The 17,075-nt window shown below is 49.0% G+C and overlaps 1 protein-coding gene across 6 annotated transcripts in view; it reads right to left on the bottom strand.

The window, feature by feature from the left end:
* ZBTB3 (zinc finger and BTB domain containing 3) overlaps positions 1 to 17,075 on the bottom strand; it is an 83,234-nt gene that overhangs the window by 41,988 nt on the left and 24,171 nt on the right. For all 6 annotated transcript variants that reach the window (XM_085626061.1, XM_085626058.1, XM_085626060.1 and 3 more), the window contains exon 3: positions 14,479 to 14,552. The gene's annotated coding sequence lies outside the window, so the exon portion shown is untranslated. The remainder of the gene's footprint in view (positions 1 to 14,478; positions 14,553 to 17,075) is intronic.

The raw sequence follows: 17,075 nt of genomic DNA, 5'->3' as shown, positions 1-17,075 counted from the left end.
TATACTTTCTCAGAATGAGATGCTTTATATAAATACTTTTGTAATAGGCAATTGGCTTTTGTAGAAAGTTACAAGTTATTGCAATAGGCAACACAGTTTAAAACACAACAATGCATTGAGTTCAATCGAAGTTTTAAGTTATTTGCAATAGATTACTTTTGAGATTCCAGGACTGGGTCCTAGATTCAGTCCTGGGACAGTTCTTAGAAACAAGTGATAAAAGTCGACTTGGTTACTACTAGGATTTTTTTGTAATATTTTGCCATTTTAAAAGTTGACACTTGGAAGAAATTTCATAGAAAACAGTCAATGATTCCCTATGGAAGAAAATTCAAGTTGCAGTTATAGTATGTTCTTGTTACTTTTGTAATCCAGTACTGGGTGCCTAGCCTCAGTACTGGGACCTTTATCCAAAACAGGTGTGTAATTGCGTTTTCAGAAATTATACGATTTTTAAAGAATATTTAGTTTGCAGAAATTGACAAGAAATTTCACAGAAAAACAGTCAATGATTTCCTATGGGAGAAAATTGGGTTACTGGTAAGTACAGTTGTAAGTATTTTTCAGAGTCAGTGCTGGGCACCAAGATCCAGCACTGGGAGCTCATCTAATAGCAGGTGAGTGTTTGTTACTCGGCTAATTTTTGGTGAATATTTTAAGTTTTGAAAACTCCACACTTAGAAGAAATTTCAGAAGAAACCGGTCAATGTTACCCTATGGAGAAAATTGAGTTATCGGTTTAAAGGTAAGTACTCGACTGGCAGAGTTAAGGTTCTGGGCATAGACTCAGGGGTCTCCCAGTGTCAGGTAGGTACAGTTGTTTCACCCTCAGCGGCACAGGGGCAGCCGGGTGCAGAGAGAGTTAGGCCCAATGTTATCCTATGAGAGGTAGGGGGGGCCTTGGTTGGTGGCTGTTGACTAGCAGGCCACGCGGCTGTGGGAGCTGGGCTCCTGGTCACTTGCTCAGGGCAAATGGGGGAAGTAGATAGGTGTAGATGCTCCGTCCATCACCACCCCCTTTTGTACCGAAGAGTCACAACGTGGCCCATCATTTTCCCCACTACTATACAGGACCTACCCTCATTATCTATGTGGCTCTTGAGAAGCGAGAAAGGGAGTCTCTTATGTATCAATATCGCAGTGTTCCGGGCACACGTACTGTAGTTGGAAAAACAGACTATGCAGGCCCCAGCTGGCTGCAAAGTGTGTGGCATCTGACTTTGGCAAGTGCTTCTCTTGTGCCCAGCTTAATAGAAAGTAAGAAATAGGACATTAATTCGGTCTCAACTGTTGGATGGCTGCTTTCAACACATGAAACAACTATTCCGAGCCGACAATTGAGGTTAGTCATGAGAAAAAAGATAGACGCTGGCAACAGAGCCGCTGTTGGGGGGGGGGGGGAGAGAGAAGAGCCAACACCAGCGTCCTTTTGTTGACTGTTAGAGTGTTTGTAGGATCTGCAAAATTCCTGGGCCTCGGTAGGTGTGTCAAAAATACGGGGTCGATCATTAATGTCCACTCGTAGGCATGCAGGATATAGCATGCCATACCGGAGGCCCAGGTTTCGTAGATTTAACACCGGAGTATTAGTGCCACACCTCTTGAATCATATTTGTGAAATCCGGATAAAGCACTATTGTGGAGCCCTGCCAGGTAAGTGCTCCTTGTTCCCTGGCCAGGCGTAGCGCAGCGTCTCGATCGCGAAAGTTTATTATGCGCGCGATGATGGGCCTCGACGGGCAACCAGGGTTTGGACAAGGTCCTAATGAGCGATGAGCACGCTCCACAACAAAGCCGGTAAGACCTCTTTCCCAAAAATGTCAGTGAGCAATGATTCCACAAACTGATCCTGTGTTGGTCGATTCCGTGACCCTAATAATGTGAAGACTGTTGCGGCGACGGCGCGCTTCTAAATCTTCGCTACTTCCTTTAGAAGTCTTTCCATGCGCTCCACACGTTAATTGACTGGGCCACACCATCCTCAAGGTCAGAAAAACTCAGCCTTCCACGGTGTCGAGGCGTCGATCATCAAAATCTTCTTATGATAATGCCCATGAGTCATCTAGCAAACAGGTTCTCAGTGGGCCTGAGGTGAAGGTTAAATCTTCAGAAGCATGCACTTGAATTGAGCAAAGGATGTGAGGAGTGCAGCACTATCTCCACCTCCATGTAGAGAGGCTCCTATTCTTGCAGAGATGAATGTAATCCTCTGAGGTAGATGATGTAAGTCTGAGAACCAAAGCTGGTGCCTACGGTGCAATTGCCCCTGATCTTCTGCATAGTCCACTGAAAGGAAGGCTTCCATTACAAGGATGACTACTTTCTGCTAGAGATGAGGTATCTCCCAGATAAACATGTTAATCTGGGAGATACCTCATCTCTCCCACACGGTACTAAAGGAGAGTTTGCCTCTGAAGTCTATACCCATACTCTCAAGAATTGATCGTGGTCCTGAGTTACCGACTGACAGGTAAAAGGGGAACCCCACTGAGTTTGGGTAGACGGCCCCATCACAAAGTTGAAAGCAAGGGTGGAAGGACACTGGCAAACCTTGTCTGGCTGCCCACCAGCTGATCCAAAAATATTTCCAGGTGAAGCTGAAGGAACTGCACATGGACCAAGGCAAAGCGATCCACCCATAAGCTCAGAGACCTCTGAAACCACCAGGAAGAAACAAACTGGTTAGTTTGATAATGATCTGTGCTTAATGTGCTTAAATAATAAAAGGAAAGGCCTTTACCAGGCTCAACTCTAGATTTACTACTATTACCAAATCCTTTTGGAGGGCACCATGGACAATTTGGAGTAGTTCATCGAGAGACAAGAATAAAGCAACAATTCAGTCTCTGTGGCTTCCTATTTTTCCACCCTGATGCAGCGGTCATCCATGTAAGGCTAGCAGGGGTTCGTCAGTGAATTAGAAACAGAGGTCAGGATCTGGGCGAAGAACTAATGTACAGCATTTATACCAGTGGTCTGCATCCTGAGCGGACAGTGTTGGGTTCACACTGAAAAACTGAGGTACTTCTACGGGGCAGATAACTGATAGTAGGTGTTCTATAGGTCAACCAAGCACAGCCAGTGGTTTTGTTGGCTGTTTGACAAGACCATTTCTGCAGGTTGACCTTCTGCAGAGAGGAATGTTCAGCTAGTAAATATTTAGGAAGCAGGGGACTTGTCCACCATTTTTCTTTACAAGGAAATTGCAGGTTTAATATCCATCACTACTTTCAGAGGAAGGAATGGACTGGCCCATCACCGATACGCCTACTAAAGAAATGTTTGGGATGCTGAATGGTGAAGAGATGGTATGTACAGGGGAGCTGGAGACGGAACCACTTAAAGACCTAGGCATTAACGGTTATCTGGAAACAATGATGGTAGTGGACAGAAGAAATAAATAACATCCTTCTAGCAACCACCTTACCACCATGGTATGACTAGGATAAAGCCTGATAATCAAAGCCAGCTCTGAGGGGCGAGGTGCCTGCGCCTGCTCTTAACTTTAGGAACAGCACCAGACATGTACGGATTCAGTCTCAGTAGAGAAAGTCCATAGAAGCTTTTTTTTTTTTTTAAATCTGTCCATACTCCTCTTGCCTCCAGAGAGTGCAATGCTCTTATTGCATCTCTGGGCCCATACCCCTTCAATTTTGGTGGGTAGGTTTAGGCAAGTAAATGTCATGCTCGGGAATCTTATATGTTTTGTCCACCAACACACAGCCTATAGGTATGTTACAGTTGTTGGAAATTCATTAAGTTTCAAATATCTTGGAAGTGCAATAGCCACGTGCCCAGGCACAAGGCATGTACACATACTGTAGAAGAAATTACCCGTTTACACTGCACCATTTTCAGATGTGCACTCACTGTTGCATCCGGGATCAACAATTTTGTTTACACCATTAAAGGTTTTTTTTAGTGTTCAATTCCTTATTTTTTATGTAGTATATTTTCCACACATCAAATTATTTAGTGATGCACACCAGTGTAATCTAAGATGCCCACAGAATTTCATGCTTGTTTGAGATTCTTTAACGCCTCGTGTGTTACAGTGAGGTAATATTGTAACAGATAGCAATAACTCACATAGTTTCATTCACTACTTATTGTAATCACATTCCTAAAACATATGCCTTAAAGCTTAATCTGTATGCAGTCAATAACCAGGTTCTACTACCAATCACCGTTTAATTAATCCTAGGTTTCATAAAAGCATGATGCAGCTCTCTACAACCGAATACCAACAAGCAACCACAAGGGGAGAGGATGTGACCTAAGGACTAGAGCGGTCGACCTCGAAGCTGGAGAACCGGGTTCGAGTCTTGGCAGGAACGCTCAACATCCTGGGCAAATCACCTAATCTCCCCGTGCCTACCAAAAACAAGCATTGGCAAGCCAATAGGTCTCGCCTTTGGGACCTTATAAGTGTTTAGCCATTCAGCACATTATACATTCCATTACAAGTTTGCATTGCCGAATGAAATGTATCTTTTAGTCATATATAAAGTACATTATGCAAAGTTCCCCGTTGCTTGTGCTCTACATATATACCAGTAAATGGCATAATCGCCCTGCCTCTTAAAATACAAACTCAACAGCACTTGACATACGTGCAAGAGTAGAAACTGAAATGTGCTACAAACCTCCACAGACCTCTCAAATAATAATCATTATTAATTGTATTTTTAGAACTGTACCTTTTGTCAGCCTTACTGTGACGTGGAGACACCAATCGTCAAGGAAGGAAAAGGACTTCAACTAGATCTATAGAACCTCCAGCATATGCAGCCCTTTTGAAAAGTAGGTATTTTTTTTTCTAATGAATATTTTTAACTTTCAACATCTGACAGACTGTCAGCAGAAGCAGGTCCAGCTACATTGCCTTTTTCCTGCTTTCTGTTTAAAATAAATAAATGAGCCTAATGAGGCAGACGTGTCTAAAGTTGGTGCAGGAGCAGCGGCGGCGAACTGGAACGGCGCGTGGTCTTGTGGACACATTCATTATGCAACTGGGGCGTAAACTGAGTCACATAAATGTGTGTGTGATCCTGGAAGTGTGTAAAAATGTTGTTGTGTTAATGGCCAATTCAGTCTGAAGCCACTATAATGAAAACATGCAACAGTGAGCACCAGAATATTAAGAATCCATGATTAAAAACAAGGATTGGAGAGGAGCCTAGCGCGCAACCAAGATGACCGCGTAGGTGCGAGGCTCCCGAGGACCTCCGCAACCTCCTACGTTTATCCTGTCTTCATCCTGCCTCGGTTGAGGGGACTGTGTCGGTGAGCCTGAGCCGAGGTGGTACCCGTTCCCCGTTCTCGAATCGGACTTCGGGTACCGGAGTGAGCACCGATTGAAGTTTGCGGCCTACTTCTCGCCGGACCCCGGATTTGCGCTGGGGGGTGACCCAGTGGCAAAGTGAACAACAACGGCGGACTGGGCCTGGCGAGTCGCGTACCCCGCACTTTCGCTTTCACTTTCGCACCCCCTTGCCGTCTCTGCAAGTGAGATCGCGGAGCTCTTTGTGTTGGTGTGGCCTCGCTGGGAGACCCTGCCTGCCTGCCGGCTGTGACCCACCTCGCCGACCTGGGGTGGCCCCCCGGAGCTCGTGGCCTTGATTGCTTGCCCTCTACGGCGTAGCTGGTGCGGGTGTGAGACCCGGGGCGATGGCCACGAAACAAGATGGAGATCGGTCGAAGACCAAGTCGACCCGGCGTGGCGCCGTACATCAGGCCAACATCATGGACCGCTATACCCTCCAGAAGGGATCTCCCGGCGGACCGCACAAGTCCTCTGAGGGCCCCCCTGATGCCCCAGATTTGCCCGCGGACCTGACTCTGCAAGACGTCATGGGCGCCATTGCTGAGATGAAGGCCTCGGTGGGCCAGCGGTTTGACACCTTGGCGCATAAGATCGACGCGGTCCTCGTGGATGTCGGCCTGGTGAGGGCTGATCTCTCCAAGACTAACGACCGGGTTGGTTCTTTGGCCCAAACCGCGTCGGGCCTCACGACTGAGGTGGCGACCCTCCAAACGGAGGTGCACCGACTTAGTCAGGCGAGTGCGCTTATGGATCGGCGCCTGGAGGATTCCGAGAGTCGGGCCCGGAGGAATAACATCCGCATCATCGGAGTACCCGAGGGACGGGAGGAGGCGGCGGCGGATCTTTTTGTAGAGGACCTGATCGCTACCCATCTCCAGCCTCGGGGACTGAGTAAATTCTTTGCCGTGGAGAGGGCCCACAGAGTTCCCGGGGGAAGGCCGAAGGTCGGGGCCCCTCCGCGGCCTCTCATTGCCCGGATTTTTAACTTTCGGGACAGGGACGCGATCTTGCAAGCCTCCAAACTGCAAGGGCCGATTAAGCTGGAAAATATGGAGGTGAACTTTTATCCTGATTTTACCCAAGCGGTCCAGAAGCAGAGACTGAGTTTCCTGGGCGTCAAGCGCCGGCACCGGGACATGAACTTAAAATACGCCATGCTCTTCCCGGCCAAGCTGCGGGTGGAGGTGGATGGTCGCACGCACTTTTTTGATCGTCCCGAAGCGGCCGGGGACTGGCTGGACACTCTGTCTGGGGGTAGTGATCGAGATGGTGGGGGGGGGGGGCGGCGGGAGGAGACGGCCCACTGGATCGGGACTGAGGGGTTGATATTGGGCCTCACTCTGGACGACTATGATGCCACTTTCGACCAAGCTTCTGTCTTTGTTCTTTCCCCTCCCTTGGAGGTTGTGTGGGGTCTAGAAGGGGTACTCTTTCCTCCTCTAGGGGGTCTAGCTAGTTTCATTATATAGGGGCGACAGGCACACTGCAAGTTGGGGGGGGCTGTCTGGGCTCATGCAGGGGTGCAGGGAGGGGGGAGTTTTGTTGGGGCGGGTGGGTGGGGGTGGGGTGTTGTTTGTTTACACCACAAGGCAAAAGTATCGTTGTGTTATTTCTAAAGTGCTCTCTGGGGGACGAGTGATGGCTTATGTTTATGATGGGGGGTAGGGGACTGAGTCTGTTGTCCTGGAATGTTAATGGATTGGGGGACAGGATAAAACGAGGTGTGGTCCTGCAGTTCTTGAAGCGAATTTCGCCCGATATAGTTTTTCTGCAGGAGACGCACCTCATTGGCAACTCCTTTTGTGCTATGAATCGACGGGGCTACCGCCTTGTGGCCCATTCGGGCTATACGTCTGGTTCAAGGGGTGTGGGCATTATGGTTAAGAACTCGCTCCCGTTGGAGATTGATGAGGTGCTCCATGACGACAGGGGACGTTACACGGTTTTGGTGGGTAGACTGGAGGGCAGAGTGGTCGTTTTCGTGTCTGTCTATGTCCCGCCGGGGCTGCAGACGACCACCTTTGCGGATCTGGGGCGCCTCCTCCTTGGCCTTGCGGAGGGGATTCTAGTGGTGGGGGGGGATTTTAATGCTGTGGTTTCCGGAACTGTGGATCGTCACCCCCCTAGGGATCTCCCCCGTGCCCAGGCGTGGTTGTCTGGCCTCTTGGATACCTTGGGGCTGGTGGATTGTTGGCGTCTGAAACATCCCATGCAGCTACAGTACACCTTCCATTCAGGGGCTCATGGTAGTCTCTCACGGCTAGATTATGTCCTGGTTCCGGCGGCGCATGTGGGGAGGATAGGGGAGGTGCGCCATTTGGCACGGGGTATTTCGGACCACTCCCCGCTCTTGTTGCACTTTGATATTCTTCCGAGGGGAGAGGGTAGGGTGATCCCGATTAATCCCTGGTACCTGCGTGACCCCACCATTCGCGCAGAGCTGGTTAAATCCCTTAAGCGCTACTTTGACGAGAATGTGGGGTCTGTGTCATCGGCGGTCTCACTGTGGGAGGCGTTCAAGACGGTACTCCGGGGAGAGGCCCTGTCCCTTATTTCCCATTCCCGGAGGCGCGAGCGGGAGGAGGTGACCCGTGTTGAAGCTGAGATAACCGAGTTGGAGGGTGATCTAGAATGTGGGGTGACGGATGACAAATTACATGTTCTCCGACTCAAGCAAGCGGCCTATAATGCCCTCGTCACGGAGGCGGCCAGGGGCCTCAGTAGAGAGCAACAGGGGAGGCTGTATGATGTGGGTGATAAGGCTGGTAAATTGATTGCGTGGCTGGACAAAAAGGAGAGAGCGAGTCGAGTTGTCCCGTTGCTGGAGAAAAAGAATGGTGTGTGTGTCACTGAACCAGAAGAAATTGTCTCCTGCTTTGCAGACTATTTCCGTGGGGTGTATTCCCCGGTGTCCTCCCGCTCTGAAGAGGATTCCCATGCCCTGCTCCGGGATATCGCGCTGCCTTCCCTTTCGGAGGAGGACAGAGTGTCGTTGGACGCCGCTCCAACTTCTGAAGAAATTGCCCTCGCCATACGCTCGGTCGCTTCCGGCAAGGCCATGGGTCCTAATGGTCTTCCCATCGAGTTGTATAAACTGCGACCGGATACGCTGGCGCCGCATCTCCGTGCTATGTTCCTCGCGGCCCACTCGGCGGGTTCTCTCCCACTAGACCAGCGTCTAGCTACTATCGTGGTTATCCATAAGGAGGGGAGGCCACGGGACCGGGTCACATCCTATCGGCCTATTTCGCTATTGAATGCGGAGCCCAAAATTCTCGCCAAGGTGTTGGCCAATCGGCTGGTCGGCGTAGTGTGCGACTTGATTCACCAGGATCAGTCCGGCTTTATCCCTCATCGCAACACAGCGCTTAACCTGCGGCGTTTGCATGGGGTGCTCGCACGTGTCCCGTTCATGCGGGAGCCGGCCATTTTGGCGTCCTTGGACGCCACTATGGCGTTTGACACACTTGAATGGCCATATATTTGGGCGACGCTCGCGAAGTTTGGGTTTGGCCCAGGATTCATCGGTTGGGTAAAATTGTTGTACTCTGGCCCGCTGGCGCAGGTGGTTGTGAACGGTAGAGTGTCGGCTCCATTTGAGCTGGGCAGGGGCACGCGACAGGGCTGCCCATTATCACCGCTCCTCTTCGCGCTTGCCCTGGAGCCCCTGGCGGAGTGGCTGCGGTGGGAACCTTCTATTCGTGGTCTCCGCTGGTCCCCAGAGTATGAGGACCGCGTATCTCTATACGCTGATGATATTCTCCTGTACCTGGCTTCCCCACGTAAATCACTGATAGTACTGGTTGATGTATTGCATTCATTTGGCCTTAACTCCGGCCTTGTCATCAACTGGGCTAAATCGTGCGTGTATGTTCTCTCTGGGGAGGATCCTATCCTTCCGCGGGGCTGTCCTATCCAGATCGCCCCGCGGGGATTTAGGTACCTGGGTGTCTTCATTACCCTGGACGCGGAGGCCCGATATAGTCAGAACTTGCTTCCCCCCCTCCAGCGCCTGAAGGAGGATGTCGCGCGTTGGAGGCGCTTGCCGCTCTCGCCGCTCGGCCGGGCGGCATTGTTTAAGATGATGTCGCTGCCGCGTTTCCTGTACGCTCTGCAGAACACAATGGACGTCGTCCCGGCGCGCTACTTTCGCGAGGTGGAGAGTTTGCAGCGCCGACTGTTCTGGGAAGGTAGACCGCGTATCGCCCTGGCGAAGCCGACGCTCCCGTGGTATGACGGGGGGATTGCCCTCCCGGATATCAAACGGTATTATTGGGCCTCCCAGCTGGCTGCGATTAATCACGGCCTGTACGGGCCCGCTCTAAACCCGGCCTTTGAAATGGATAAGATGTTACTGCCGGGTGGTGATTATAACCGAGCGCTTTACTCCAGCTCGCTTGACGCACGTCTGACGGGCCCCACGCGTGTCATGGTACGAGTGTGGCACGCGGCTAACGTGGCGATGGGGTGGAAAGATCGTTTGACCCGGGCATCGCCACTATACGCATCTGAGCAGTTGGGCTCCCTGTGGACCTCGAAGGGCTTTGAGAAGTGGGACATGATGGGCATCAGCAGGGTGGGTGATCTCTGGACGAGGGGGGGGATTCAAAACGTTCGAGATGCTGCAGACAGAATTCCAGTTGCAGGACAGGGAGTACTTTCGGTATATGCAGATCCGTCACGCGCTATGCTCCGTATTCCCGGACGTTGCCTCCATTCCGGAGTATTCCCCTCTGGAGGATAGAGTGCTAGATGGACATGTACCGGACAGCACGATTTCATTAATCTATAAAAAACTTATCAATGACCGCTCGGGACTGCTGACTAACCTTCGTGAGGCATGGGTTGCCGATGGATTGGAGCTGGATGACGAGGACTGGGTATCTGCGGTGGCCTCCCCGAAAGAGGTGGCCATACCGGCCCGCCTTCGCTTCGTCCAGCTCAAGCTACTCCATAGGGTCTATGTTACGGGGCCAAGGCTACTGCGTATGGGCTATGCTGTGGACGGGTTGTGTAAGCGTGGGTGTGGTTCTTTGGGGACCTTTCTCCATATTTTGTGGGAATGCCCGGAGGTGGAGCGATTCTGGCGTGGTGTGCATGAGGTCCTGCGGGTGGTTACGCGTGTGTCGCTGCTGCCCGAAGCGAGGAGATGCCTTCTGAATGTGTGGGAGCCAACCGACTACTCGGTGCCGCAGACGTGGTGGGTGACTCTGGGATATATGGTGGCCAAACGCGACATTGCTCAACTGTGGGGTTCCCAGAGGTCGCCGACTGTCTCGGCATGGAAGGATAACATGGATTGGTGCATGTTTCGGGAAAAGGTAGTGTATGTTGCGAGAGGTAAGCCTGGGACATGGGTGAAAGTATGGGGGACCTGGAACGCCTACCGCGGGGGAATCTGTACCCCGCCGTTATTGCCCGATCCGTCACCGGCCCCGTCCCCTTAGCCAGTTTATCTCCCCGGTTCCGGGCACTGAATCCACCTAGTCCCCGTCCTGACCTTTTCCCCCCCTTGATACTCCTATGGATTGGTAGGGTCCCCCCTCTAGGGGAGCGCATGCTGCAGTTTCCGATTGTGGATTGCCTTGTGGATTTGTTTTTTTGTTGTTATTTATATTAAAATGAAACCGTTATGTGGGGTCCGGATGGTGTGGCTACCACCGCTTCTAACTCCTGTGCATCTCCCTTTGCCGCGGCACGCGCGCTATTGTTCGTATCACATGCTCCTCTTGCTTGCTAGCGGCCGGCCTGAAGGTTGTAGGCCCATCTTTGTATATTCTTTGAATTTTGTAATAAACGGTTTAAAAAAAAAAAAAATAATAAATAAATAAAAACCAAGGATTGGGGGCCCTAGGGATACTTCTACATTTGCTCTCTGTTCACGTTGCGGCGTTAACCGTGCTCTTACTAAAGAAAGGAGGACCATGAAAGACAATAAACATGTTTTACTGTTACACATTCTTTCCTGCAGCATGCTCAGAAGGCAGCGTTACATGCTGGCATCACACGCTGTAATTACAACAGGGCAGACATAGATAAATAAGCCCTCGTCTGAAAAAGAAGGCGAGGTTGTTTTGAAAAGAGCCTGGTACTGAAAAGAATAAGAGCAGCACTCATGAAACGGGCGCTGCAAGAGCATTGAAAGCATGGTGTGCTGCGCTGGAACTGCTTGGTGGCACATCAAACAAATAATGAAAAGTGGACTCTCAAAAGTAGTTCTTGGCAGCACATGAAAATAATGAACAAGCGTGAGGGAGCGTGGCGCGGCCCCGCGGCTGCGAAAGAGCAGGCAAATGCACTTGTGCTGGCATCCGCCTTGCGGGAGCGAGCATAGGTCTCGCCTTTGGGACCTTATAAGTGTTTAGCCATGCAACAGTTCATGTTGTTGCACCAAGGATATTGTGCTGCATAACTAAATACTTATAAGGTCCCAAAAGCGAGACCTATTGGCTATGCCAATGCTATGGATGTTGTTTTATGTTTTATTCCTCACGAATAAGGCAGGTGTGTTTAAACTGCATGTGATACTCCAAGGATACCAGAGAAGCAAAATTAAAACAGGTGTGACCTGCACATGCTTTCTGCCTCCTAATTATATTTTCTTCACTAATAAGGGGGTGGCGAATTGAGGCGTTGACACCTACTGGCTAGGGCTGGGAGTGACGCACTTGCGATGACTCTTGCTGGCCTTGGCTTGTAGTGCTGCTCTACAGTGGTACCTGCTGGAGAGGGCTGCAAGACCTACTTTTGCAGCAAAACCTACTAACAATCAATGGCAGCTCTGCCCTTCGAGTGACTCACTTGTGGTAAGGGATTTGGATCTCTGCTACTGCTGTCAGGAGGGCTCCTGAGGCAATGGCTGGCAAAGACTGGGAGTATGGCCTTTACACAGTGACACCTGCTGACCTGAGCAGGAAGTGCTGCCTTTCCAGTAGCATCTGCTTGCAGTGGCTATTAGTGCTGCACTGCTGCACTGCAGTGGCACCTGGGGGCCAGAGAAGGGGCTCTCTCTCATACTAATATCATCGGAGCAAGTCTGGAAGTGCTGCTCAGCCACTGACACCCAACAGCTAGCGTGTGCTTTTACTGCTATACCTGCAGCTCGGGACTAGGAGTGCTGCTCTTATGCTGACCCAGTTGGCTGGAGCTGGAATTTTGGCTCTCACAGTGACATCTGCTGGCAGGCAGTGTTGCTTTTACAGTGGCACTTGTTGGCCGGTCATTGAACAGCTACACCTGCTGGCCGGGGATGGAACTGCCGTGTCTGCTGCTGTCTGGTTAGGGTGGTATGAAGCGATGCCCACTGGCCCAAAATGGAACCTTGAGCACATTTATCAGAGTTATGACCTGAGCGTGCAACCCAGTGATATTACATTCAGTAAAAATGTGTGACTCACTTAACATGCACCTGCCTTTCTTTAAGAAATGCGCACATAAGATCGGTATGATAAAAATGTAGATCGGTATGGTAAATATGTAAACAATTTTAAAAAACACAGTCACGTGAAAAAAAACCAACTCGTACAAACGCAGGTCTATCATCACCATGTTTAAGTCCAGATATATGACTACAAGGAATTCACAAGAGTTTAATCTTGAAAACTGCAAAAGATGCCACTATCTAGAAGTTCTCCTGGTGATCATGATACACGTTTATCAGGCAAGTGCACATTCACTTGTTAAAATGTTACTTTTCAGGGGACATTGCTGCGTGCGCATCCGTCGCGTGCTTAGCACGTCATCGCGATGAAAACGAAAGTGATCGTGATGACGTGCTAAGCACGCGAGGGATGCGCACGCAGCAATCATTGGAGAGGCGGAAAGCCCCTTACTAAAGTCGAGCAAGCAGTGCATGTGCTGCTCTAGGCTCGACCTAAAAATGCAATTTGGTTTACCACAAATTGTACTGCAGTAACAGCAATGTTTTTCAGACACTGCAACATAAAATAAATAGTAATGCTGTTCTTTAGCTAATTATTAAGAGTAGTAAAAATATGATCTTTAACAGTAACTCTAAGAAGTACTAGTTCCCAGGATTTTTTTCTACTTGGTTTGGGGCACACCACTAGAGATGTCCTAGTGTACAATTTGTGAAGGATTAAGGGTGCAACCCCACCAAAATAGTATGACTTTCAAGTGCCTCGAAGATCACAAATAGCTGCTGCAATTAAGAGCGGAGAGAAGATAGCACCGGCACCCACCGACCAAGCACGAAACCTGGGAATCATCCTCGACTCAACACTCTCCATGACCAAGCAGGTCAACGCCGTCTCATCCTTCTGCGTCAACGCCGTCTCATCCTTCTGCTTCAACACCCTCCAGATGCTCCGCAAGAGCTACAGGTGGATCCCCACCGAAACAAGAAGAATGGTCACCCAGGCCCTCGTCAGCAGCAGGCTGGACTACGGAAACGCCCTCTACGCGGGAGCCTCGGCCAAACTCCTGAAATGTCTGCAACACCTACAGAACGCCTCTGCACGCCTTGTCCTCGACATCCCTCGCCACAGCCACATCACACTCCATCTGAGAGACCTGCACTGGCTCCCCGTCAACAAGAGGATCACCTTCAAGCTCCTCACCCATGCACACAAAGCACTCCACAACACCGGACCGACATACCTCAACAGACGACTCTCCTTCTACACCCCGAACCGCCAGCTCCGCTCCGCCGACCTTGCCCTCGCCACCGTCCCCCGCATCCGAAGAACGACCACCGGCAGAAGATCATTCTCCCACCTCGCCGCCAAGACCTGGAACACCCTCCCCATCCTCCTACGGCAGACCCAGGACCTACTTACCTTCAGGAGGCTAATCAAGACCTGGCTTTTCGAGCAATAGCAGCACCCCCCCCAAGCGCCTTGAGACCCTCGCGGGTGAGTAGTGCTCTTTACCAATGTCCTGATTGATTGATTGATATTATTTATAGAAAGAATCATTCATTTGTACTCCTCAGCATCTTTGAAAATGTCAAGGTTTTAATAATTCCAAATATGCTTGACACTCTGAATGTAAGTAAATGGGACTTTTCACACTGCCCTGTATTGCATTTTGTAGAGGTTAAAAATAAAGTGATTCAATGAGCTGCAACCTTACAAGACGAAAAGTACACCATACCCAAAGTCTGAAAGACAGTAAGCTGTAGCAGGACGTACCTTAAGATGAAATGCTTGTATTGGGATGCGGTTTTCTGTCACACAGGTTTCGAGATGGTTTCCTCATTGGCAGCCTAGGTAGAACATATCCTATTAGATGGTTACCAAACATTTAAATATCATTACACCTATATTCTGACATTCACATTGAGTTTTACCTATAAGATTTTAGGAATTTGGCTATACAAATGTAATATGATAGGACTGTGCGTGATTTTTCTTTAGAACATTGGCTGGTGATCAACAGACAATATCTTAACTTAGATTCCATAAATGTCCTTCCAGCGTACTGAATGCCAACCTTCTTACTTTAAGTAGTTCTTTTCTAATCTGTAATGACCAAATGAACGTTTTTCAAATTGCTCAAAGATCCAAACAGAGGCATCTAGATTTAACAGAAACAGCAGTGTGAAATATGGAAAAAAGAAACTGATGCAAACATTGAGATCATCATGCTGGTCGAAACAATGCAGTCCTAACCCATCTCACACCTGAACCTTCAGAGAGATCCAATAGCTTCACTGTGTCTACTGCAATCTGAGAGATGGCGAGTTGAAATGTTTAGCCATGGAAAACAGGAAAGATAGCATTCAGAGTTTTTCCTTCCAATCTCAAAGATGAACCTAGTTACTAGTGCATCTGCTGCCACCATTCCTACCCTGCTCCTGCCAGCCTGTCGCTGTGCTTGAGAGGCAGCGGCTCCAATAGCGACGGAGTCCAGAAAGTAAGGGGACTGTGGTTTGTAGCCATAGGCAGTTGGCGAACATACTGTGGTTTCTTGAGCCGTAGATAGAAGGTGCAGTTAGTCTCTTAGGACAGGTGTCTGACTTTGCTCTGCTGACTGGACAAGACATCCTACCTAGACACAAGACCCTAGACACAAGACAACACGGTTAGTGGTTAGTTTGTTCAGGGTCCTCGCCAGAGGAATTCGCTCTCATGCACATTTCCTTGCAGCACGCTCCCAGTTGTAGTTGATCAGCCGATCACGGACAGTAATTTAGGTTTTGTACAGTAGCTAGCATACCACAAGATAACTACTTTCTGAGTTACCAAGTTCAGGGAGAGTAAATAAGTGACATTATCATACCCCTCCACCTGCCGAGTAAGCAAATATGATCTTGTCATTTTAATTAAACAGCCACCAAAGCAAAAGGAGGGGATTTCATGTGGAAAATCGCTTTTTCACCAGTAATCTATGATGCAGTACCATCTGCCAAGAACATCTAATATTCAAATTCTAATGTGGTATGGGCAGAAAAAGACTAACTATAAGAAAATCATACCACTATTTACTGAAGAGGACCCCCCTCCTGCTTTTTGTGAGTGAGTGAGCGCAAGCAGGCAGTGGAATACTTTGAGACAGTTCACAAACGTACATGGGAACAGTCCCCACAGTTTTCAAATGGGCCAAAGTCTCCCCCTCTAAATATTTCCCCTTAAGAGCCGAAGGGTAGAGAGCACCCTAGTTCTTGTGTTTGCCATAACCCTCACAATTAGTTGTAGTAAGATGGACTGTGCCTGCAATACTAGTACGAACACTAACCAATATGTACACACTGAATTTCAGACATACTCCCAGTGTCTGTAATAGCAAAAAAACACACTGGTGTTTCACGCGAACAATTCCTGCTAAAGGAAAATGTTACGTACCCTGTAAGCACCTGTTTGTAGCGTAGAGTCCTGTAGATTCACATGCTCTGCATACTCCTGCCATCTAGTCTTGGTCTCTGACATTTACAACTGTTTTATCTTTGAATAATTTTCTTGAGGTACAAGGTATACGGAGACTTCTCCTTATGTGTGCATTGCGCATGGGCACCAAGCCCATGTTAGATTGTTTTAGTCCAGCGAGGGACAGTAGTATGGAGTGATAGAAGGAGGGGTACATGTGCATTGCTAAATAAGTATGTAAAGAACAGAAAAAAGAAAAGGATCTGCAGCCACGGCCGCACACATCTGAGGAGGAAGGTGGTTGCATGTGAATCTACAGCACCACACCCTACAAACAGATGCTTACAGGGTAAGTAAAATTGTCAGTTTGTAGCATGTGTTGCTGTAGATACACATGCTTTTCATACACTGTAAAGCAGTCGCACCATTTAAGTGGTGGCTGGCGTATGGATGGAGCATATGTTTGAATTAGCATCCTTAGGACTGTTTGGCCAACCAGAGCCTAATGGCCAACACAAATACCCAAACAGTAGTGTTTGATAAATGTGTGTGGCGTTGACTGAGTAACTGCTTTACAATAACAGCTAATGGTATATTTCTTCGGAAAGACATGGAGTCGGCCCTAAGGGGAGCAGGGAGACCTCTCTTGGCTTTAAGGTAGCAGGTTTGAATACACCCAATTATCCATCTAGTAATACCTGCCTTTGAAATAGGCTGACCATTTTTGGGATTTTTAAAAGCTATGAACAGCTGGTCTGACTTACAAATGGACTTGGTCCTATCAATGTTGTACATGGGAGCTCTTTTGACATCTAAAGTGTGGAGGGCTCTCTTAACCACAGACTGTGGTTGCAGAAAGATGGCAGGGAAATCTATGGTTTGGCTGAGATGAAAAGAAGAAACCATCTTGGGAAAAAACTTTG

Source organism: Triturus cristatus, chromosome 9 (assembly GCF_964204655.1).
Source record: "Triturus cristatus chromosome 9, aTriCri1.1, whole genome shotgun sequence".
NCBI lineage: Eukaryota > Metazoa > Chordata > Amphibia > Caudata > Salamandridae > Triturus > Triturus cristatus.
The sequence above is the reverse complement of the archived record's forward strand: the minus strand, read 5'-3'. Positions and strand labels throughout refer to the sequence as shown.